Below are 23995 nucleotides of genomic sequence, written 5' to 3'. Positions count from 1 at the left end.
GCGCAGGGCCCCAGCCTGGAGCCAAGCCCAGATAACACATCCACAGCAGCTGTGGGGAAACCTCAGGAAAACACAGCAAATAACCTCTCACCGTGCTCCTTTGTACAACATGCCGCTTTTTTCTGCACTTCCATGCTAATTAAGCCCCTGGCTTGGCCTCCTCCTCCCGGATCCTTCCCCTTCCCTGGGTGAAGTGTCAGGATTAGCGCTGATTCAGTGGAGCCGCGCTTTCGGGAGCTCACATTTAAACACAACCGTGCTGCTGGCAGGGCCCTCCCTGGCACAAAGAGAGCCAGAAGTTTGGCAACTCCAGGCCAACGTGGGCAGCAGATGTTTTTAATGCCAGCTTCCCTCTAATTGTAAAGCAGCAGCAGCACAGCGGGGAGGGAGAGCACAATAAATCTCCAGCGCTGGAGTAGCCCACGAGCACATCAATTCTGCCACTTGTTAGCAGAATTTGCTGCCAATCCCCGTGCCCTGCTGAGGAGTGCAGGGTGTGCAGCCCCAGCTGGCTGCCTGAGGACAGGCACAGCCAGCTCAGGCTGGGCTGGCAGGCCCAGGTAGCCATGAGAGGGTTCCTACCCCACAGAAAATGGTTTGGAGCACGTGGATGAACCCTACAGAGAGCAGGGCCTTGGTGCCAGGCACCTCTGCTCACCAGCATGGGGTTGGCACATGGGAGCCCAGTTCTGAGGATGCAGCAGCCCCAACAGCTGCTCCTTCACCTGCAAATAAAGCCCCCAGTGCTTCGACAGCTGTGAGGACTGAGTCGATGGAAAAGTGTTCATCCTACAAACATAATTGCATAATCCTGGCTTTGTGCCCTCCCTTCCTCCATGCAGTCATCCACCAGCTCCTTTCCTCCATCCCAGTGTGCAAACAGAAGCTTTCCTGGGTGGACAGAGGTGTCCTGGACCCCACAGAAGGCTGGTGGGGCTCCTGTAAGAGCAGCCACCTCTTCTCTTGCCCCAGGGTGCAGACCCCGCTATTGATGCATTTTCACAGGGGTGGGAAACCATTTCCTCAGATTTGTCTACGAAGTAAATCCATGGGATGATATTCCCCATCCTCATGATTATGGCATCAGTATTACACATTTTTTTTTCTGGCTGGAGGCATTGATGCCACAACTGGTCCCAGGAGCACAGATGTCCAGGAACATTCCCTCTCCTTGTGCTGCTTTCTCTAAACATTAAGGGTTAAACCACCAACATAAAATCATGGCTTGGAGCTGACCTGGAAAGCAAAGTTTATGAAACATTTATTTGCTGCTCTGACATCTGGAGGGAGATGCATCATTTAGGTCATGAATTTTTCTGTTTGGATCCAAGCTGATTGCTCACCCTGCCATACTCCACCCTCTGCTCCCCTGCACCTTGCAGCACACAACTAATTTTAAAAAGAGGGGAGGTTGGCCCTTAGGAAGGCTTGGAAAATGAAGTGTTTCCTTTTCTTTTTCAAGCAGCAGGAAACAAGATTGTTCACTAGAAGAGAAAATGCACGGAATGAACATTTGAAGAGTGAGGAGTCAATAGGAAGGAAATAAAATACTGTATATTTATGAGTAAAACAACAATGTGTCCTTTTGAACCTTGCAGGCAGAGGAATCTGAACTGAGTTAATCAATCACCAGAGTATTGATAGGTTAAAAAAAAAAAGACTTATCAGTAAGCAGGTGGCAAAGGAGGCAGAGGGGGAGCGAGACACACCAGTCCACCTTGTCCAAAGCACCCAGGACACATCCAGCTAATTTAAATCCACAGAGCAACATCCTGCTCAATACAGCTAAAATCAATTCCTCAGGCTAAAGACATTTTTTGTCCAACTTTTATTATGCTTGTTTATAAAATTGAAGGATAAGGGCTTGTCTTGCTGTGGTCATTGTCACTGCAAGACGTTCTCTCTTTGGCAGCAATGCGCTCTCAGCCCCCATAAATGTTATGGGAAAACTGGAAGGGTGTTTGCAAAGGAAAGGGTGAAAGCTGCCAAAAAAAGTCAAATCCCAGCCACTTCTGCCTATTACAGTGCTTCCCAAGACAGAATCCCCTCAAGGAAGATACTGTGTGAAAACAGGAGCTGCTTCTCTCTCTGACAGAGAGCGGATTGACAGATTCTGTATTTATTTTTAAAAAACGCCTAACTAAGCATCATTAGTCACCCATCATCCGTATTTCTCTCCCTAAATGAGAGTGCACAAAGTTACAGAGTCCCCAGAGAAAGCAATTACAATATTAATTTCAACTAAATGACAACTAGGAGAGAGAAAAAAAAGAATCTGCTGGTTTAAGGAGTGCTCTTAGATCCTGATTAAGGAAACAACTCCACCAATCACCAATATAATCTTTAAATGAGCTTCCTGGAAGGCACTGCAAGGTGCAAGACCCACATAGGAATACATTTCAGTGGGAATGAGTGTGCAGGTTTTTGAGTCTGAGTCGCAGGGTTTGAGCAGAAAATGGGCTGGATCCTGGAGGTGGGGACCAGGCACATGTGCACAGTCAGGCTGGTGATCCAGGGAGTTCTGCTGGAATCCTGCCACTGAAATCCATGGAGATCTAATTTATACCCTGCTCCTGGGTCTGTGATCCCTTCCATGCAAAGTCTCATGAAATCCTAAATGACTCTTGCCATTAAACTCCAACAGGCTCACAGAAACCATGGCTGGAAGGGACTCCAGGAAATCACAATTTCCCCATTCACAGTACAGCCCTTCCTGCTGGGTTAAGTGCGGATTTTTTCTAATTGAACTGTGAAAATCTCCGAGGATGGAGGTTCTGCAGCGCCCTGGGCAGTCAGCTCCACAGCTTGGAGGAAATTTGGAGAAAGGGCTCCCCATCCTTTCCTAAACTGGAGAGCTCAATAATGAGAACAAATTCTACACCACCAATAGTTCCCTTGTGAGTTTTCCTACTCAAACATTCCCATGGTCTCCCATCCTCAGAACAACACCAAGCATTTATCCCAATTTTTAGCTGCCAAATGCAGCTTGAAATATGTTCCTGCAAACACCAAGACTGATGTGATGTTGGATTTTAACTACACTGACTAGTTCTTAGCCTTGCTGTTATTCTTTTTCCTGGCAAAGTAGCATCCACTAAAACCAGGAATAATTCTAAAACGGCCTGGTAGGAAAAAAAAACCAAACAAAAAACCCACAATTATTTTGAAATATTTCAAGGTCTTTCCCATTTCAGACCAGCCTCTTAGATCACCAAGGCCTGCTTTAAAGTTGTCTTCAAAAGGAAAACCCAACAAACCAAAACAACCCTCAGCCCCAGGAAAGTCCAGATATCCATAACTTGTTGTGGAACTCACCCTTCTTTCCAAAGACTGCAAATGCCTCAGTTCCTCTCTCTGCTGGGTTAAATGACACCTGGTTGAGCACAATTTCTGGGACAAAGTGCCACTGGGAGAATTTCAGGATATTTGCAGGAGCTGTGTGATATTTGCTGTTGGCTTGGCAAAAATAAGTGTAAAATCTGTTTCACTCCCCATCATTTGTCATATAATATCCCCTAAATGAAGGAGCCAAATAAGAGCTGTGTCCTATTTCTTAAAACTTCTCTCTGTGCCTTCAGATGTGGCAAATTCAAGTTTCTGATTCCAATTAAGCAGCTTCATCTCCATGCTTCAAACCAAGAAACAAATAGGTAGAAGGGGCTACCATATGTTTGGGGTTTCAGTTCATTAAATCCTTGATCATGCAAAACCTTCTGAGAGCTACTACCCCATAAAATTCATACAAAGCTATAGTTTGTGTTGTTTGGAAGAATCTTATTAAACATTTTCTCCAAAGAAATATCCCAGCCTTCTGAGAATCAGCATGACACTGCCATGAATTATTCACGCAAGGCTCTGCAAGATGGGCAAGTTTCCTGCCAAGACGTGCACAGTGAGGGGTGGTATAAAACTGAAATTGGAATGTGGAGAGAACTGATGGGAAAGATTTCAAAGATCATCTCTTTTGAAGCAAAAATAAGGAAAAAACAAAACACAACTTCAGACCTTTAACCTTGCTCTTTCACAGATCCTCCTAAATGTCCTGCTTCACATCCACTCCCAAATTCCCCAGTTTCAGGCTGTGCTTTCACACAGACACTCACTGTTAAATGAAGCCACAGAGTGATGGAGAAGGGATTTCTCAGAGCCACTGGCAAAATTAATTCCAGGGATTCTTAACGAGGCTGAATCTCAGGAAACTCTGGTGAGGTCTCTTTTGTCAGCTTCATGTCCCAGCTGTGTGTGCTGACCCCAGAACCCCCCCGAGTCCCAGCAGGAAAGGAAAGGGGGGATCCTGCTGGGGCTGCCCCTGGATCCCTGGCAGTGCCCAAGGCCAGGCTGGACACTGGGACTGGAGCACCTGGGACAGTGGAAGGTGTCCCTGCCATGGCAGGGGTGGCACTGGGGGGGATTTAAGGTCCCTTCCAACCCAAACCATTCCACAACTCATGGAAACTGACCACAAAAACTGGCAACTAGAAAGAACCAAATGAAAATTATAGTCCAAAACCTCTTTTTTTTAGACAAATATATCCAGGTTTAGATGCTGATGCAAACAAATCTGAGTTTACTTTGTCCCCCCAAATGCACTGCACTGAATAACTGATGAAAGGCACATTTTAAATAATATAAGAGGCAGGAGGAGGTTTGGCCACCACTGATGCAGAGCAACCCAGCACCACCTCTCTTTGTTTTGGTGGTATTTGCACGAGGGGAGAAACAGCCCTGTAAGCACAGAGAGTTGATGTGAGTGATTGCTGAGCACATTTTAATAATTAATTCCACAAATAAGTGAAGTTTATTTTAATTTCACCTTAGACAGCATTGCTGTCTCAGTGAAGGAAACTGCAAACTCTTCTGTTACTGTACCCAGCACTGACACTGGAAACATTACAGAAACAGCAGGAAAGTAATGAAAAATATATATATAGTGCTGAAACTTCTGAGCTATCCAAAGTGCTCCTGAAGATCCTGCAGATAATCTTTAGGGAATAATCCAAACAGCTTTGTTGTATAAAGTTACATTAAATGACTGAACATCACGCTGTGATTGAAAAGTCATGCCCAAAAATGCTGATCAGTTTGATTGGACATGGATTCTGTTCCAGTGCCTCAAAAGGCCTGTAAAGAACAGCTTAGTAAAGAAAACCAGAATGACTAAAGCCACCAAAATGATCATGCTTGCATGTTTCAAACAGCAATGTAATGGAATTATTTATCTGTGAAAAAACTGCTAAGAGGATCGAGGGGAAAAAAAGAGTTTGGAAACCTCTGTTTTCCTTCAACTCAGATAAAGCAGGTTTGCCCTGTGTTTTGACTTCTCAGAAGTTTCTATAAAGGCCTTTGGCATCATGGCTAAAACTACAACAGTGCTTTGCAAAGCCCTGACGTGTCCACATTTTGGTCAAGAAGGATTTCATGCCCCCAGAGTAGCTGAGGTTCACACTTCTGGAAAGAGAATGTTCCTACGTTTTCCCAGCTTCTTCCCAAAAAAAGAGGAGTTTGGAACTCACAATTTCCAAACATGGGGCCTTTTCTTATTTGGAGAGGTAAGATTTTTTTTTTCCCCTCCTTTCTCCCAAAGGAAGTGGAGTTCATGTCGGGAATTGCACATATTTGGGGGAAAAGCTTCCTCACCAGAGCATGTCCTGCTTCCAGAGGGAAGGGAATCCACTTTTGGAATAAATTAAAGTATTTTCACCAATTTCCCTCTTCCATTAAAGTATTTAAGGTGTGAGGTCACTAATGTTGTTTCTGTGATACCTGAGAATTCCAGTTTCAAAGGAAGAGTATCTGTGGACACACCACCCATGAGCTTTCTTAGAGGAGAAAAGCTGCTTTTCTTACAAATTCTTTGCATTTGGAGCCAAAGGGATTTAGAAACTGATTTGTTATTATTGTGTCAGGTAAAGATATTATTCCTGCCACTCTGAAATGTTGCACTTTGAATACTCAGATTGTACTGGGGACCTCGTCCTTTTTCAGAGCTAAGACCTTTGGCATTTCTCTGAGATCAATCCAAACAAGCCAAGGATGTTATAAAGGTGTTACTGAGCACTCCCAGCCTATAATATATTCTGCAAATACATCTCCTGGTTCTGTAAATAAGGTTACTACACATAATCCCACAGGTTCCAGTATTATATGTACATAATAAAGCTGCAGATCTTATTCAATTTCCAGGTATTTTGTGAGGAGAGCTACTGGCATATCCTCAAGGGCCAAATATTTCATTCAAAGGCAAGGAGATATTATCATACTCTGAATAGATATAGTAGTTAGTTTGTACAGCATCTCATAAAAGGGTAATTTGCAGACTTGAAGAAAAAAAAAGAGCTGCTTTAAGGAACACAGGGAATATTTATGTAGCTACACAAATTACTTGGTTGAGTATTATTCCAGAGACTTATTTTAGAAACTGAAATTACTCCTTACAATGTAACTTTCACCATTATTATTATCTCTTGCACTTAAAGATATTAAATCCTTGCCTTGAAGTTTGGCTCTTGAAGAGGCAATTATGATTAAAGCATTTCATCTTCTTGGCCCCTTAATTCATCACAGCAACTAGCCAAATTCTTCACAAAGTCTGGAATAAATGGAGCTGGCCCAGGCAACCTCAGTGCAGCACAGCAAATCCAACCACAGGGTGAGCACATCCTTGTTTTTCACTCAGTGACAACATCCCTGCTGCTTAAATGTTCATTTTTGGATCTCAAGCAGTACCTTGCAAATAGCAGATGAATCAGGTTATCTGGAAAATGAAGTGATTTTCCCATTTTTCAAACCAATGGTGAAAATGAACTTAATTATTCATGTGAAGGAAACAGGTTTTCCTCAAGCTTAGTCCAGATTTCTCAGGATAATGTTTTCATTCCTTCTATGCTTCCCTGTCTCTCAGAAGAGCATGGAAAATGTTATCCTGAAGGTTGTATCATCAGAAAACTGGAATTAGAGCTCAGTGAATCCAAGGCTGAAATGCTGCTGCTCACACAGGGAGGCAGAGGGGCTGCAGGACTCAGTGTTAATATGTTCACTTTAATAATCAAGTTAATGAAGGCCATTGCTTCAGACAAGATGTGCCTATCACGGTTGTATCTTATCTATCTTTCATACATTTAGTCAATATACAATGATGCTGAACATATCTGGGCAAACATAGCTAATTTTTTACCCTGAAAGCTGATCAATAATATTTCCTTTCGCAGGTCTCAGTTAACTCTTGGAAACAAGGGGCTGGCAACACATAACTGGTGCCTCCTCCCTGTCTGGCATCTGGGGGATCTAAATCCATATTAAGATTGCTGCTGAGCTTTGTGGTGACACCTCTGCATCATGCAAAAAAACCTAAAAGCTGTTCTGAAGATGTTATTAGAAGGATATTTTCTCTGCATGAGACATTTTAGAAAATTGGGATGACCCCAAAATGGTTTTTGATCAGCTTCCAGTGTCTCACCACCCAGGATACAGCAGGATCCGTCTAACCAACACAGGCAGCAGAAAAAAACCCCAAAATCTTCAGCCTCCAGGGCAAGCAGGAAAAGGCTCTCCTAAAATACTCCTAATTTGCATGGGAGTGTGGATTGGGAATCTGTGTCCTGGGCTGCAAATCCTCTCAGACCACAGAGGTGAAACACCCCAAAATTCAGCTGGTGTCATTGTTTTATCTGTGCCACAGCATCCATGGGATGCTGGAGAACACATCTTGGGGAAGTGACTGCACTGAAACACAACAAAAATCCTGAAGCTGCCTTCACACCTTCCCCCTCACTGCTGCTGTGTTGGCCACAAGCAGGGATTGCAGGACAGAGACCCTACTGGAATTCTTCTGCGGAGAACATGAAACGATGGCATCAATTGGTAATGACTGGAGTAGGACCATGAAATAATGACCCCCATGAAATTGTCACCCCCACGACAATCATGACCCCCTCCTAGGCAAAACAGGCAACAGAAATAGTAAGCAGTAGAGCAGGAACCAGATGGAATATATTCACGGATAAATGAGATCTGTGGCTGGAGCCTTTGAGCCAAGCTCACGTCCCTGGGTGTTCTTTGATCAGCAGCATCCCAGCCCTGGGAGGCTTTGCTCTGTCTCTTTTTAATGCCACATTTCTTTCTCAGCTTTTTCCTGGATGAAGGAGATCATGAGTTTGAACATTCCAGCACAGCAGAGACCCCCAGCCCATCCCAGCAAGCAGCAGAGGACCCGTGGTGGGACATGCTGCTGATGGCCAGGGCACAGACAATCCTCCACTCCTCCAATTCATAGCTCTAAAATGTCACAGTTCCACAGGCAACACCACAGAGATGCTGCAGGATTGACATTCCTTAAAATCCCTTCCTGATGATCAGTGTACCCTGGGATATAATTAAATTTTATTCATTTCTCTGGGTTGTAATTCTCCATAAGGATAAATAGAACCCCAGACAAACAAATAAACCAAACTAAACCAGGTTGCATGATTAAAGTTCCATATTATGTTGCTGATAATTTCCTCCCAAGTTACTCAAGTGGAAACCAGAATTCTTAAATAAAATTACAGCCATTTACCAGCTAATGTATTATTGCACAAACACCAACAAAAACCAACCTGACAACACTCAAAAATTTGGACATATTACAATAACAAAGACTCCATTAGAAACCCTATAAAAAGTACTTTCTTTATATGTCACAAAAAGTGGGATGTGTGCTCACTGATCCCGTGTTTGCCCACTTGTGGAAATCACATTTGTAAATATTAAGAGTTAAAGAGTACATTTTCTCTTTTTTAGGACTTGGAAAATGAGTACAACCTGTCAGCTGGGCAGTGATTTTTTTTTTTTTGTCCACAGTAACCATTATTTGACAAAATTCTCTCCAAAAATAAGGCTGAAGGTTGCTGGTCTCGTTGGGAAATGCTGCAGTTGCAAAGGCACTGACTTTTGGCAGAGGTTTCTTTAGTGATAAGAACAAAGAAACACTCATTAAAAAACGAAGCCAACAAACCAACCACTGTTAGATAATTAAAAGAATGCTTGTTTTCTTAATTTTAACACTAAAGAGCTACAGAGCACACTAAGAAAAACATTAAAATAGGATTTGTAGGGTGGTGAGTACTCAGAAAAAGAACAAAGGTGTTTGATAATGGCTTTGGATTAAAAAGTGATGTTTTCCTGCCAGTTGTATCCCGTTGAGCTGGATCCTGTGGATTAAAAGTTAACTTAGAAATCTGACTTGGCTCCACCCAAATCAATAGAATTCCATTTACTTGCTGGTGAAATATTGATAATCAGGCTCATTAACTTGAAATGAGCAGAAATTGATTAACCAGGCAGGAGGAGGAGCCAAACCAGACTCCCAAGGTTGGAACTCTCCTCAAAGAATTTCTCACATGAAGGAACCCAACAAATATTTTAATAACCTTACTAGGAATAAAGTGAGGAAGCTTCAAAAGATTATTTCCCTGGAGAGGGGGAAAACTGGAATTTGGAAGGGAGGGAAAGAAAGAGGCAAAGGAGAGTCTGACAAAGTGAATTTTTGGAAGCCAATATATCCTAGAGGCTGCAGCAGATGTGAGCCCAGCACAGCAGGGGAGGGAGGAAAGGGTTTGGCAAAGCCTTTAGGAGCTGTTCCCTCATCCAGAGATCCACATTCCAACCTGACTGCCTGCTGCTCCCAGGGACTTCCAACCTCACAGAGTGGTTTTTACTCCTAGCTAGGTCTAGGAAATAAATATTGGCCTAGTTTGTGAGAAATATCAATATCAAATCTCAGCTGCTGAGGAATGAAATGAAAGGTTAAAATCTTAACCTGGAGGAAAATGGGAAAATGGAGTGGGAAAGTTCTACTGCAAACATTGCAGCCTGGAATTTTCCCCCAGTGAATGATTTGATGGACTTCATTTAGGCTTCTTTTTCCAAAAGATGGATTTAAATTCCAAACAGAAGTTGTCATTTAAACCCTGAAAAGCAGATCTTAAATACAAAGTCAAAAAATACTTAAAAAATATAGGGTTTTAACAGGGAAATTTGTCAAAAGCAGCTTTATTCCCACCACACCATTTATTTCCACATCTCCTTAACTCCTGGTGGAAAATCAGGGTGGGAATACCTGAGAAGATCCAGCTGCTCTGCAGCCTGCAGAAGCCCTTCCCCACTCAGTTCCTGCTGGACTATAGGATTTTAATGTCTTTTTTTCCATAAAGGCATTGGCAGTTTCTTTGAAACACAAACCATTTACAAACCCAACGTTAAGGTGTGAAGTGTGTTGGTAATGCACAATCCACGTCCCCAAAATCCATCAGCAATGTCATTCAGAAGATTCAGCAGCTAATTAAAGGGGAAAACCAGAGCAGATGTTGTCACTAAGGTGGCCCTGGGTGCCAGGGTTTAGTTGAGGTGTTGGGGCTGGGTTGTACTCCATGATATTTAAAGTCTCTTCCAACTTGGTCATTCTGTGAATTCTGTAATTTTGTCAATTAAATAAGGAATGAATCTGGAAAAAATATAGAGACAGCACAAGGTTTTGATGGTTGCATTAAAACCATGAAGCTCATGAGTTTTTGAAGAGAAAATAAAATGAATAAAACCTTTCCTCTGTGGCTTAGGCAGACTCCAGTTTTCTATGGTGGACTGCAAAATGTTCCATCATTCTGGTGAATTTCCCCACGTCCTCATGACCTGCAGACACAAAGCCAGGCCAGCAGCAACCCCTCGAGGAGCTGCCCTGTGCCAGAGTGAGGGATTCTCCCCAGCCCTGCTCAGCATTCTCCTGTTGCTCTGTCTGCTCCTCGGGATAAGATCTCTCCTGCCTGCACCAGCTCCATTCATTATTCCTGGATAGATGACCTTCCATTTGGTGCTATCAAACACATATTGATTGCACACTCATCTGACAGCCTTGTAATTACTCAGGTCAGCCCATTTACCCTCTTTAAATAATGGCAGAGCACAAGCTTTCTTCCAGCCTATTGGAACTTCCCCTGTGAGCCAGGACTTATTAAAAATAAACATTAACGATCCAAAGAGCAGCTCAGATGGCTCTTAAAAATTTTAGGTGCCAGTTAGGCAGACTTACTGATTTAACAGAGTCTGATGAGAGGAGCTGCTGTTTAACTGCCTCTTAATCACTGCTGGGAGATCAATTATTCCCTCCTGTGAGGCAGCAGCATCACCCTCCTCCCTCCCAGGGACAGGACAGAGGCACCAGCAGCCCTGGGTCCACCTGAAAACGGGCTGGTGAACTTCTGTTCTCTCCTATCACACTTTAGGAACAATATTCAATAAGTTTAAACTCGCTGATCATGCATTTTTTCATGCTCTGTATTCTCAGGCTTACCCAACTCCTCGCTTCCATTCCCTGCCATGGGCTCCTGATCACCCCACTTGCCATTTACAGAGTATTTTGTCAGGGACAGGAGAGGGCTGGGGGAATCAGGGGAGTTGGATTGTTTTCCTCAGTGTGAAATTGGATCTTTTGGAGAACAGTAAATAGAGATTTTTTTTCTCTGTTAGCATGAACCAGACACAATCAAAGCGAGCAGCCTCTAATTTCCCATGCATTGGGCAATTACTCTCTTGCTGTGGAGATGGGATCTACTCTAGAGCTCCATCCTGCTGGATGTGATGCACCTTGAGTTGGGGAAATATCAGCCACAGTTTTTAGGAAACACTCAGGGCAATCTCCCACCAGCTGCTCCAGACCTTCTCTGTTGGCTTCCCAAAAATTCCACGGTCCTTCCCCAGGGACCAGCTCCTTCCACCCTGCAAAAGCAAAGTGAAAACCTCCTGTGGAGATTATTTCCCAGCAGCCATGGCCAAGTGCCCCATCCTGTATTCCAGCTAGCAGAAAGCTGACCTGGAATGCTGATGGCTCATTTGTATTAATTGTGTATTAATTGCCTGGGACTGACAGGGGCACTGCAGGCTGCTCCAAGTGCCATTTCCCTGGGCCTGCTCCCTACTTGCTGCTTCCAAAAGGGCACAGAGTCACTAATTGTTATATTCAGTACTCTCTCTTTCCTGCAAGCAATAGCAATTTAATTAAATTTACATGGTTTTAAGTGACCAGCTACAACTCCTCTCAGCTGTTTATACAGGTCACTAGAATTGAAAAATCTCCATTTCATTGCTGACATCTTCTTTTAAGTGCTCCCTTATTCCTCTCCTGACCTTTTAAAGCTGTTTTCTACCCTTCCTGCCCAGCTGAGGCTGTTGAAATAGAAGTTCTCTCTTTCCCTAGGAAGCAGGACAGCAATCCATAAACCTCCAGTCCCATTGTACAGCAGGGGAGTTTCCTTAACACTTTTAGTGTGAAGTGTCTTTGAAGAGTAAATTTTAATATTTCCCTTTTTTTACCCATTTTAATCCCCTAGAGCCATTCACAGCTGAAACCAGACCCTGCATTGCCATTACCCTCTACAGAACCCATCATCATTGTCACCTGGCACTGCTGGTGGTGCCCAGCATGGCAAAAGCTGAAATAACAGCAGAGGATTCTATTACTTTGAGCCCCAAACCAGACAGGATGGAGCCGTGGGCAGCTGCACCTTCCTGGGCCACCAAAAGCCTCTGGTTCCACTCCTCCAGCTCTGATCCTCCAGCACCCAGCTGGAAGCTGACCCCACTCCCTCAGCTTTGCCCAGGGCAGCCAGGACAACACTTGAGCAGTTCAGACACCCAAAAATCAGAGTAAAGGAGCTGAGGAGCTGCTGCAGTTCTGTGCCCTCCAGCAGCTGGAGCTGGTGTTAGCTCAGCCCTCTGCTGTGCCCAACCTCTCAGTCCTTGTCCCAGGCTCCCATCCCTCCTGGACCTGAATTCACAGAATTACAGGGTTGGAAGAGACCTTCAAGATCGAGTCCAGCCCAGCCCCAACAGCTCAGCTCAACCCTGGCACCCAGTGCCACATCCAGGCTTTGTTAAACACACCAGGGATGGGGACTCCACCACCTCCCTGGGCAGAACATTCCAGAACTTTATCACTCCATGAAAAACTTTTTCCCTATATCCAGCCTGTATTTCCCTTGGTGCAGCTCAGGCTGTGTGCTCTGGTTGTGTCAGTGCTGCTGCAGACAGAGCCCAGCCCAGCTGAGCACAGGCACCTTTCAGGAGCTGTGCAGAGTGATGAGGGCACCCCTGAGCCTCCTTTTCTCCAGGCAGAGCACCCCCAGCTCCCTCAGGGGTTCCTCAAACCTGCCTTTCCTTGGGGTCTGGGAGCAGAGCTCCTGCAGCCCTCCCACCCTGCGGTGTGTCTGGGATGGGGTCACAGCAGGGAGGGTGCTGCTCCCAGCTCCAGCCCTTCACAGCACAGCAGGTTGGCTTCCAAGGCTGGCAGGAATGAAAATGAAACATTTTTCAGCTGCAGCAGCCTGAAGGAGGCAGGAAGGAAGAAGCTGAGCAATACAAGTCCATCTTCACAGCTGGTGGCTCTCCTGCTGCCAGAGGCTCCAGAGTTGGACCAGGAGGGAATGGCTGGAGATGCACACACTGGGGAGGCTCCTTGCACTGCTGGGGCTGCCCCTCGATCCCTGGCAGTGCCCAAGGCCAGGCTGGGCAGGGCTGGGAGCACCTGGGACAGTGGAAGGTGTTCCTGCCATGGCTGGGTGGGAATGAGAGGATCTTTAAGGTCCTTTCCAACCCAAACCGTTCTGGGATCGCACTGCCACCACCTGAAACCTTTATGACTCCTCCTCTCTTGCAATTAACAGGAACAACATTTTCTTGGGCTGTTTTGACATATTTTTCGTAAGATTATACGTTTGGGCTTTGGTTTTTTTGGGCATGAGGGAGAAAACATCAGCAACACTCATAAATCACTTTTATCTTAAGGTTTTAAATCATTTTTGCGAAGGATCTCTGGCCCCTTTTTCCTCACCTGTACAGGGAGATTGAATTCCAAGTGCCCCATCAGCTCTGGAGATGTGTTTGATATGGAGCAGACTGATCATCCCAGCGCTCCATATGTGCTCACTCAGAGACAGAACTCAAAGCAGCCAAAAGGCAAATCTGGCCCAGTTTCTCCTCTTTCCCTCTGGGGAGAATTCAATCAAGAATTGATTAATGCTTGAATTCTCATCAAGAATTAATAAGTTCCTGATGTGGTGAAAATGAATAGTCTCAGGGAAGCAGCTAAGCTTGTTGTTTTGTACGGGGGAAAAGAAAAAAATTCCATTTATTTGGTAACTGATGCAGTGGTGAAGTTAGAGAGGGGGAACTCTGAATTCCCTGACTCCTCATGACATTTTAATAATCTAGTGAATGGATCCACTGAAGGCCAGCTCTCAGAGATGACTTGGGCTGCTCCCACCACTTCCCTCAAGCTTAAGTGCAATTCTCAAGCTCCACACAAACACATCAGCTGGGGAGCACTGGGGGTGTAGCAACTCAACACCACCACCACAGAAAAGCCATTTCCTTGTCCCCAAAAAGGTGTCCCTAAAGGCTAAAAGTGAGAAAAAGCACAAAGTCAATCCTTTCCCATCAAACCCCTCCTCAGTGTATCTGTACAGACTGAATAAAATGAGACTCAGCAGGTACTAATGATAAAGGTAAGAAATAAGAAATATTTAGTGACATTTTTTATACTTCCTTTGATGGGCTGGAGAGCTAAAATACTGTTAAAAAAAAGGAGAAAGATGATGCTCTAAGACTAATTGAACCAATAATCAAAGGCTGTCTCTAATTCCTGGACCAGGAGGTCAATTACAGAAATAAATCTGACAGCAGATAGATGGGAACAGTGTGCAATTACCAGTTAAAGACTTGATAATTATGGCAAGAATTAGTCTGCATTTTCAATGGCAGCAAAACCCATCAGTTCTTTGCAGTTATTATCTTGATTGGAAGAAGAAATGGGCTCAGCTCTGTCTCAGGCTGACACAAAGCTCCAGGTACAATGGGAGCTGAGAAGTGGCTGATGAGCCCATGGAGCTGGAAGTTTCCTTAACTGCAAACTTCAATGTGAGATGTGAGGAAAAAATAATATTCAGCAAGGAGAGACGTGGAGAAATTTAAACTCAGATAGAATAGGGCTGAGAAATGTGCATTTTTCTGAGGTTTGTCAAAATGAGCCCAAACATGGGCTTTTCAAATACTCAAATGCTCAATCTTGAAAGGCAGAGTCAAAGGGAGAACAACAATCCTGGATATTTAAAGAATTAGCACATTCTCCTTCCATTCCCCCATGGCATTATGTAGCAAAAAGCAAGAGGTTTTGTAACTATTTCCTTTTAAAAAGTGTGATCTGCAATGTAAGACTCTCAATAAATCAGGCTGAACTTGATGACCTGTATTCTTTGAGGTAGGCTGTACCTATATCTTCTCCTTATTGAAGCTGAAATCACAACACTTGAATTCTTCCTCTTATTCTTAATTCTGTCATTCTGGGGCTCCAGGAGCTGGGAAGTTCAGAAAAGTTGGATCCAGGTAAAGCCCAAGGAGATGCTGCTGCCCTGGGAGAGTGACTGAGCCCAGCAGAGAAAAACAACACCCAGAAAAAACTCTCAGAAAAATGAATAAAACCTGGCAGCTGAGAGGCCTTGGGACAGGAAATAATCTGCAGCCTCAGAGTCATAAAAAATGCACTAAAAGAGTGAAGAGTTTCTGGGTTTTCAGTAAATATTTTCCAAGAAACCAATCAGTAAATGTTAAGTTCTCAACAACTGATGGTTGTGGGAAATGAAACAAAGGAAATGTTTCCTGGAGACAGTTTCCTCCTCGACTCATCCTGATGAGGTAACAATGAAAACAAGTGGCTTTAGCAGCTTCCATGGTGTTCTCCACCTCTCACTATTCCAGAGCTATTCCCACTCCATTTGTCACTGCCACTTCCACATCCCTCTGCTGACACTCCTCTCTGCAGCAACTCTTTCTCCTCAAGGTTTTTTTATATATATTTTTTTTTAATTAGGTGAATTACTGTGTCAAATGATCTGATTTCACTGCATTTTATGTAAATTTATTTACTTAGTGGCCTCTGGGCTCCATGCTGAGCTTGGAAAATGTACTTTTCAAAATGATAAATAATTAACCAGAGCTCCTGCACCACTGGAAGTTGTTACTCCACTCTCATTTTAAATAGTCCAGGAATATTTTTTTAATGCATGTTTCACATAAATTGCCACTTAGAGGAAAATAAATGCTCGGAACGTTGACTGCCTGAAGTCATAAAGGCTTACACATAGCAAGGTGATTTTTATTAGAAACTGCATTTATGCTTTTCATTATTTAATAAATAATCATAAAAGAAACTCATTTGAAAGCAGCAGCAGCCTCATGTGTCCAGCCCCTGCAGAGACACACAGGGGGGAGCAGCACCAGCAATTCCCAGGTTAAATCCCAGCCTAGGACCAGGCTCAAGCAGGTCCCACACCAGTAACACACTGGGGAGGGCCTGAACTCCTGCCCAGATCTTCTCTTCATCACCCAGAGGAGCAAATGGGAATTTATTTGGACAAAGTGTTGTGCTCTTTAAAAAAAACAACAACAAAAAATTTTTTTTCTTGAAGAAAAAGTCTGGAAGCTGAGACACCTCCATCCAGGCTAAATTCAAAATCCCAGGTGCAGCTGTCAGTGAAATACAACTTCCCCAAAGAGACGAGGGAGTTACAGGTGATGAGAAATATGCATGGGGAAGAAGAAGCCTGAACACAGCACAGACACAAAACAGGCTGGAACTTCTCCAAGCCCAGGAATGGAGGAGTGGAGGGACCAACACAGATAAATCCTGATAGTCAGGAGGGGGAAGAAAACCAAGCTTGTGCAGGAGAGGCAGCCTGGCTGCCTTAGGGACAAAAAAACTCCTTAAAAGGCAGCAGAGCAGCCATGGGAAATGAGAAAAACCATCCCTGGGACAGCAAACCCCCCTGGGAATGATCCCAGCCCCCCAGATCTCCTCAGCAGGGTCTTCTGACATCCTCTTCCAGGTAAAGCAGCTCCAAACCCCTGTTCCCAGTGCTGGTTGTTCTCACCTGGTCCATCTTTCCATGAGGGTTCCAGCAGCTCCAGCTCCATCCCAGGAGAGGTGTGAGAGCCACAGCCTCTGCTCCCACACAAGGAGCTGCAACACCAGTGCAGAGCTTTCCCATCCCAGAGCTGGGGGAAAGCCACTTCTCAGCCACAAAGGTAATTCCATCCCAACTGGGAAGGAAAAGCTGATTTGCCACCAGGACAATCAGCACAGAGGCTCCTCCTGTACCTCATTCCCTGCAGGAGGAGTGACTGGGAATGACCCAGCTCTGCTCCTGTCCAGACACAGCTGCCCCTTGTTCCCCACCCTCCCACTCCTCCTCACATCCCTGCTTCTCACCCAGGTGAAGCACAGCCAACAAAACCATCCATTTTTAGAGTTTTAAGTCAATAAAACCACTGCAAACAAGTTTGGGGACTCCCAAACAAAACCAGGTGGTAAAAGCAAAAGAAACCCACCCAAACTGAAGGTATTGCTGCTTATTTTCTGGTTTGAGATATTCCTGCCCCAATGTTCCATACAAATGGTGAAGAACATGCTGCAACCCTGGGCTGGGAGGGATATGAAGCACAGAAGTACAAACTCTACAGAAAAAACAAAACCTGAAATGCAAAGAGTGGTGTTGATTACACAGAAATGCCCATTTCTGCATCCAGGGTGTGGGTGGGGCTCCAGCTCTCCTGGGTGGGTTTAGCCACATCATGTGGGCTTCAAGCAGGGTAAGAACATCACCCAAGCCTGGTTAAATGGGTCTTAGAAATGTGCAGAGCTCAGGCATGTCAGCAGAGTGAAGTGCTGGTGTTTCCCTGAGGGACTGCTCTGCCTTCCCAGCTGATGAACAGATGCTGAAGTGGAGAAGTGATGACATTTCCTTGTGAACAGAGTGAAATGTTTGAGCCTAGCAGGAATGCTCAGCCCCCAAACCAGGTCTAATAATGACAAATTTGTCCCAAAAGCAAAACATCAAATATTTTCAAAATGATACATAATTAACCAGAGCTCCTGCACCCGTGGAAGTTACTTCCCTCTCATTTTAAATTGTCCAGGAATATTTTTTAAATGCATGTTTAATATAAATTGAATTTTATCCCATATTTTATTCTTAAACTTCTGTGACATCTGCTCCCACACACCTGCTGGTGGCAGCAGCTCCTTTACTCTCACTCCAGTGAAGCACATGATTGTGGGACTTTCTCCTCCCCATTATGCTATTGAGAAAAGTGTAAATCTCATTATTCCAGGATATGAATTATAATAAAACCTTCTTGAGATGCCCTTGATGCCTCCCTGAAAGGTGAATGCCTGTTAACACAGGCCTGCATTCCCTCTGAAGGTGTTCAGTTCTTGCAGGTGAAGAATCCATTAAAAAAAGTCCTGAAGCCTTCCTGCTACAGTGAACCAGCTAAAAACATATGGCAAAAAAAGAAGAGAATTTCTTTCACTGAAATACAGTGAAATACAGTCAGAATAGCACAGAATGAAATGGGGATCCAGCTCTTCTGGGTGGGTTTAGCCACATCATGTAGGCTACAAAAACAACACCCAAGTCTTGTTAAATGAGGCTTAGAAACGTGCAGAGCTCAGATATTAGTGAATTATAAATTGTATAAAAATTATATTATATTAATATATAATAAATTATAATAATTATTTTTACAATATATAGTATATTATATCATACACCAAATATCATAATATAATAAATTATATATTATTATATATTTAAATTATATAATTTATAAATTATAAATACGATGAAATACACTCAGAGCAGCACAGAAGCCACACCAGCATCAAGGGTGATGCTCTTAAGCATCAACCAGATCTTTCAGATTCCTGTTAAATACATTAAAGAACTGATTTTTTCAGCAATATCAGATGCCACAGATTTGTCTGCTGCCTTTTATTGAGTCCTCACTTTGGCTGTTCCAGGTATCAGGAGGGTGAATTTGTGCTCACCTGCAGAACCTTCCCCATGGGCAGACAGAGTAGAATTAATGCTAGAACAGAGTGTTGGTGATGGGGAGAGGGAGTAATGAAAGAACCAAGGTATTTTCCATGGCAAAAAAAGCCCATTTGCTAAATCCCTGTAAAATGAATACATACAGATTCCAGACTTTAGGCATAAGTGCAATTTTCACCAAAAAAACAACAAAACAAGGTATTATTTGGTTATTGATAAGATTACCAATATTCTGGTGATCTTTAATGAAGAGGAGTAGAAACTCTGTGTGCTGGGAGGTTTTGTGCTGCTAACAGGGTGAGTAAAGCCTGTGAGAGATACTCACAATATATACAGGGTGAGTAAAGCCTGTGAGAGATGCTCACAGAATACAGGGTGATAGTTTGGCCCAGGAGAGGATCTCATGGAATCAATGAGGAATTAAATTCAGGCTGCTTGCAGGTCTGCTTCATCCTGCTTTGGTGTCATATCTATTCCATAGAGTCCAAAAATCCCAGTGAAAGCCAAGGGCAGCTCAACCTTGGTGTGAAACCAAAAAAAAACCCCACATGTCCCAGCCTAGAGAGGGCTGTGGGTCACAACTCAATCAGATCCCCAGCAAATAAACAGTGTCAAGTGAAAAAAGAATCAAACAAAACCCCCAAATCAAACAAAAGAAACTTGCTGATTGCAGCCAAGGCTTTTGAAGATTACATCAAGTCAAACTTTTATTAGCAAAGTTGTATTTCATGTAAAATGAAAATATCTTTTCAAACCATACGTGCACATCTGCGTGGTACAAACAGCAACTACAGTACAACACGTTTCTCTAAACTTTAATCAATGCACACTAACATTTAGCTCCCAAAAAAGTAACATTGTGATGGTGACACCACATTTGCTTTGATCTTTTTCTCATGAAATTACAAAGTCTCTTGTTTAAAGTCAGAACCATAATAATAAAAAATGAACAGACAGAATGCTTTGGCTCAAACCCCCCGAGGGGCTCCTGCCTGAAAACAGAACAAATCAGTGCAGATCACTTGAGATTTGACATGAGAGATCCAGAGCTGCAATGTAAACATGTCCTGCTCCTCCAGAGTGGTTTGTACCTTGATTTTTTGTCATAAACACTGACAGAGATGCAGCTGAGGGTGTGATCCATTGGCAAACAAAGGGAATTCTCCACGAAGAATTTCCTTTCTTTCAATCTGTTCTTACAGGTAAGCAAAAGAACCTAAATACACTTCTCATCTGCAAAATAATGGCTGTGAAAAATGATGCTGAGGTTTCCTCTCAAAAGCTCAAGGAGCAGTGAATGTTTTTCTAACTTTTCTTTACAAAATGTGGAGTCACTGTTTAAAAACTTCACCTTTTTTTTTTTTAATACATAGAAAGATTGTGCTACTATTTGTATTCATGTAAAAATAATATTGGCCAGAAAACTTTGATGAAAACCTCTCATGCACTGGATTGAAGCCATTCAGCCAATGGAAGCAGTTCCCAGGAAAAGAGCTACTCACTGGAATTTGTGTAACATCAACACAGCAGAACAAATATCAATCATTAAAAAGTCATTAAATCATTTGCTAATTAGATCCCTTTAAGATGTGAGTTACAACAAAGGTTTTTAATTTTTTTTCTATATGAACACATGATTTTATCCAGAGGGGGAAGGTAATTTCCTGATTTGATTTCTAATTCTTTTCCTAAAGATTTGATTCCTAATGCTCCTCCTAAAGATCCAGCTCCAGCAGGGCTCTGATGCCCAGTGCTGTGCCTGTATCCTGTTGGAGTGCAGAACCACGAGGGTTTCTGGAGATTGGATCCCCTGATTTGGACAGAGAGGGAAGCTGGGGCTGTTCCTGCAAGTTCTTGATAATGTCATTAAATTTATATATATGTATGTTTATATATGCATGTGTGCATGTGTGTGTATATATATGCAAATTAGAGAAAAATTATCAATATTATGCTGCTCTGGGAATCCAAACAGCTCCCTTGGGAGAAAGGACAGAGGGGTTTTTTCCCCATTATTTAGGAAGAGATTATTTTATTTGTTTAATCTTATGCACAGTCAAAACTGCGCAACTTTTTCAGCAAGACCCACCCCTCTCTTCTTCCAGAGGCTGCTGAAATCCCCAGACCTGGATCTGTGGGGCCAGGGAAATGCCTCCTCCCTGATGGGTGGAATTACATCCTGGTTTGACTTGGGTATCAAATCTGAAAGTGCCATTTCCCCTCTCACTTGTTCTGAGGCCAAATGTGTCAGAACCAAATGGACCCAAGCACAGCCTGGGATGGGATAATTAACAATTCCCTGCCCTGCTCCCATGGCTGGACTCCCTCCTCCCAGCAGGCAGGCTGGAATTCCTTGCTAGGTGTTAATTAATGAAATCCCCTTGGATTTCCAGCAGCTAATTTTAATAAACAACCCTGGCCAGAGAAAGAAAAAACAAAAGCAAGGCAAGGATTTAATGCTCAGTGCACTATTTCAGAATAGGGTCTGGTTTTGGGGGCTGTTCTGTGCAGGGGCAGAAGTTGGACTTTGATGAATTTGTGCATCCCTTCCAACTCAGGAATTTCTATGAACTGCAGAGCAGTTGGTGACACTTTCACTGAGCTACGTGGTCACACTTCCTCTCACCTGGCACAGACCAAGACAAAAACAAAGCTCAGCTCCCTGCAATGACAAAAAACTCCCCAGGAAAACCTCAGCTTGCTCTGTTTACATTTGAAAAAAAAAATCTCTAAAAAACCATCACCAACCTGCACTTTCCAGGGTACCTTTACAGCAGAAAAAATCCCAATGCAAGGAAAAAAGGAAAATAAATGACTGGGGAAGAGAAAACAGCTCAGGTGAGTGAGGTTTCCTGGGAGTTTGAGTCACTTACTTAATATTCACTGGGCATATTCCTCAAAACCCGTGTTCAAAATCCAGGTTCCATTGCACATCTTTTCCTCCCTGTTTGATTTTTAGGTCCTGAGGTATTGTGGAACACCAACATCAAGATTTAAGGCTGTGAATTAAAAATGTGAGTGGAAAAAGCAGCACCACCAGCACATCACAAACACCTCTTAGCAGCAACAGAGCAGGAGCTGCACGGGGGATTTATATCCATTATTTGATATAAATTGGAATGTGACACTCACTAATATGGTCTGAAACAGAGAAATTTAACATTGTTTAACAGAAGCATTTTCTGGGATGAGGGGTCTGGTTTATCTGCAGTGACCCACAGGAAAATGTGATGGGTTTGTGCAGGAACAGCCCCCCCAGCCCAAAGTGAGGATTTGGGGGAGCCCACCCCAGCTTTATTCCCTAATTTTCAAAGATGTTTGATCACTGCAGATGATTTCCAAAGGAAATACATGAAAACCTGCCCAAAGCAAGCAGCAGGTTGTCACAAGCCTAATCAGTCCTTAGATTTTATCTGGTTTGGGCTGCAGCAGACACGAGTCAGCAGATAAAGATGCTGCAGGGAAATGTCTCTGTTGATGAGATGCCAATTTTCACATTTCTCTAATTGTGCTCTCCCTTCTTTGGAAAATTACTTCCCAAGGCTTTTGGACCTTTTTGGTGTTTGGATTGAATGAAATACAGAAAATGTAACTTTATAAATCATAAAAGGTTAATCATGTGGGTCACTGATATGGGATGGGATAATTTTTGATTGAGGCCAGATTTCCACTCACCATTTTATATTTATAGGCACAGCCTGAATGGGACTTTTGGGGTGGTTGTTTGGTGTTTGCTTTTCCCAAATAGAGGTTACACAAAAAGCCCTTAAAAGCTCTAATTAAAACCCCAAAAAGAGGCACAGATAAGCAGAAGCTTCAGCACCAAAGACTTCCAGAAACTTCCAAGCTCTGAGGAGCAGCCCCAGCCTGGGGGGAGCTGTGTGGGATCCACAGCCCTTCCACTGGGAAAAATCTGCATTTCCCTGGGCCTAATTGTAGCCCTTGCTGGAAACTCAGAACCACGGGAGTGATTCTTGCTTCCTCTCTTTCTTCCACTGAAATCATGGAGGAGCCATGTGGGGATATTGGCCTAATTGCAATCAGGATGCCAAACAGCTTTTAGGATCTATTCCTCCTGCAGGAACTGCTGAGAAACTTTTATAATGGGAGTGACAGAAGAAATGAAGCCACTTCGATGCTCTACTCAAAGAAGCAGATTGAAAAATACAAATGCTGTTAAAAAGAGATTCAGGAGATTCCAATACAAAAAGACCAAAAAAATGTGCTGTACAGCTCGGCTGAGTTAGTGTTGGAGAGGCAAAGAACCAGATTTAAACCAGCATTCAGTCAACAAAATAGGAAAACAAACTCTACCATAATATTTTCTCTTTGCTTTTTTGTTTTGTTTTGTTTATTTAACAGTGAATAGGCTGCAAAGAAATGAACTCTTGAAATTCAGGTAGGTCTAGTTTAGGTGCTGCTTGAATGGTGAGAGGTTTGGATGATTCTTATACACACAACTCCTTCTGGAAACTAATTTTGCTGGTCCAAATCCATATTGAGAAGCAAATCTACTCATTCCTACACAGCTATACAGACCCATGCTAGCAACATGTCTCAGTTCAAAATAAAACCAGGCTGCTCTGGACTTGTGTCAATATTAATATCATATGTACAACGTCTCCATGAAATGTTGGCTAGCTCACAAATATACAGATATGAGACAGACACCAAGGAGTTCGCTTAGAAATGCAGCTTGCAGCTGGGAAAAATTAAAAATATTTCGAGTGATGGTGGATGGGAACCCTGTTTTCCTTGCCACAGGAAAGAGCTGCAGCTTAACTTATTTAAGGAAATAGTGCCAGCTACTGGGCAGCAGCTTCACCCACACTCTCCTGTGGGTAAAGCTGCATTTCTAAGTATTGGAATTGACGTCAGCTGTAACCACTAAAGCAGTTTTTTTGAATATCATACACAAAGGGGTTTAATTCTTTAGGAAAAAACTATACAATACATGGAATATATTTCTCTGGTATTTTAAATTCTAATTTTCCTCGTTGTGTCAGTTGGCACAGTCATCTGGTTTTGTTGGTGCCGTATCCTCGAGGTTATAACCAAGGCCACGAGGGAATTTTACACAC

The sequence above is a fragment of the Fringilla coelebs genome (genome assembly GCF_963513975.1).
Source record: "Fringilla coelebs genome assembly, chromosome: 13".
Classification (NCBI taxonomy): Eukaryota; Metazoa; Chordata; class Aves; order Passeriformes; family Fringillidae; genus Fringilla; species Fringilla coelebs.
The sequence above is the reverse complement of the archived record's forward strand: the minus strand, read 5'-3'. Positions refer to the sequence as shown.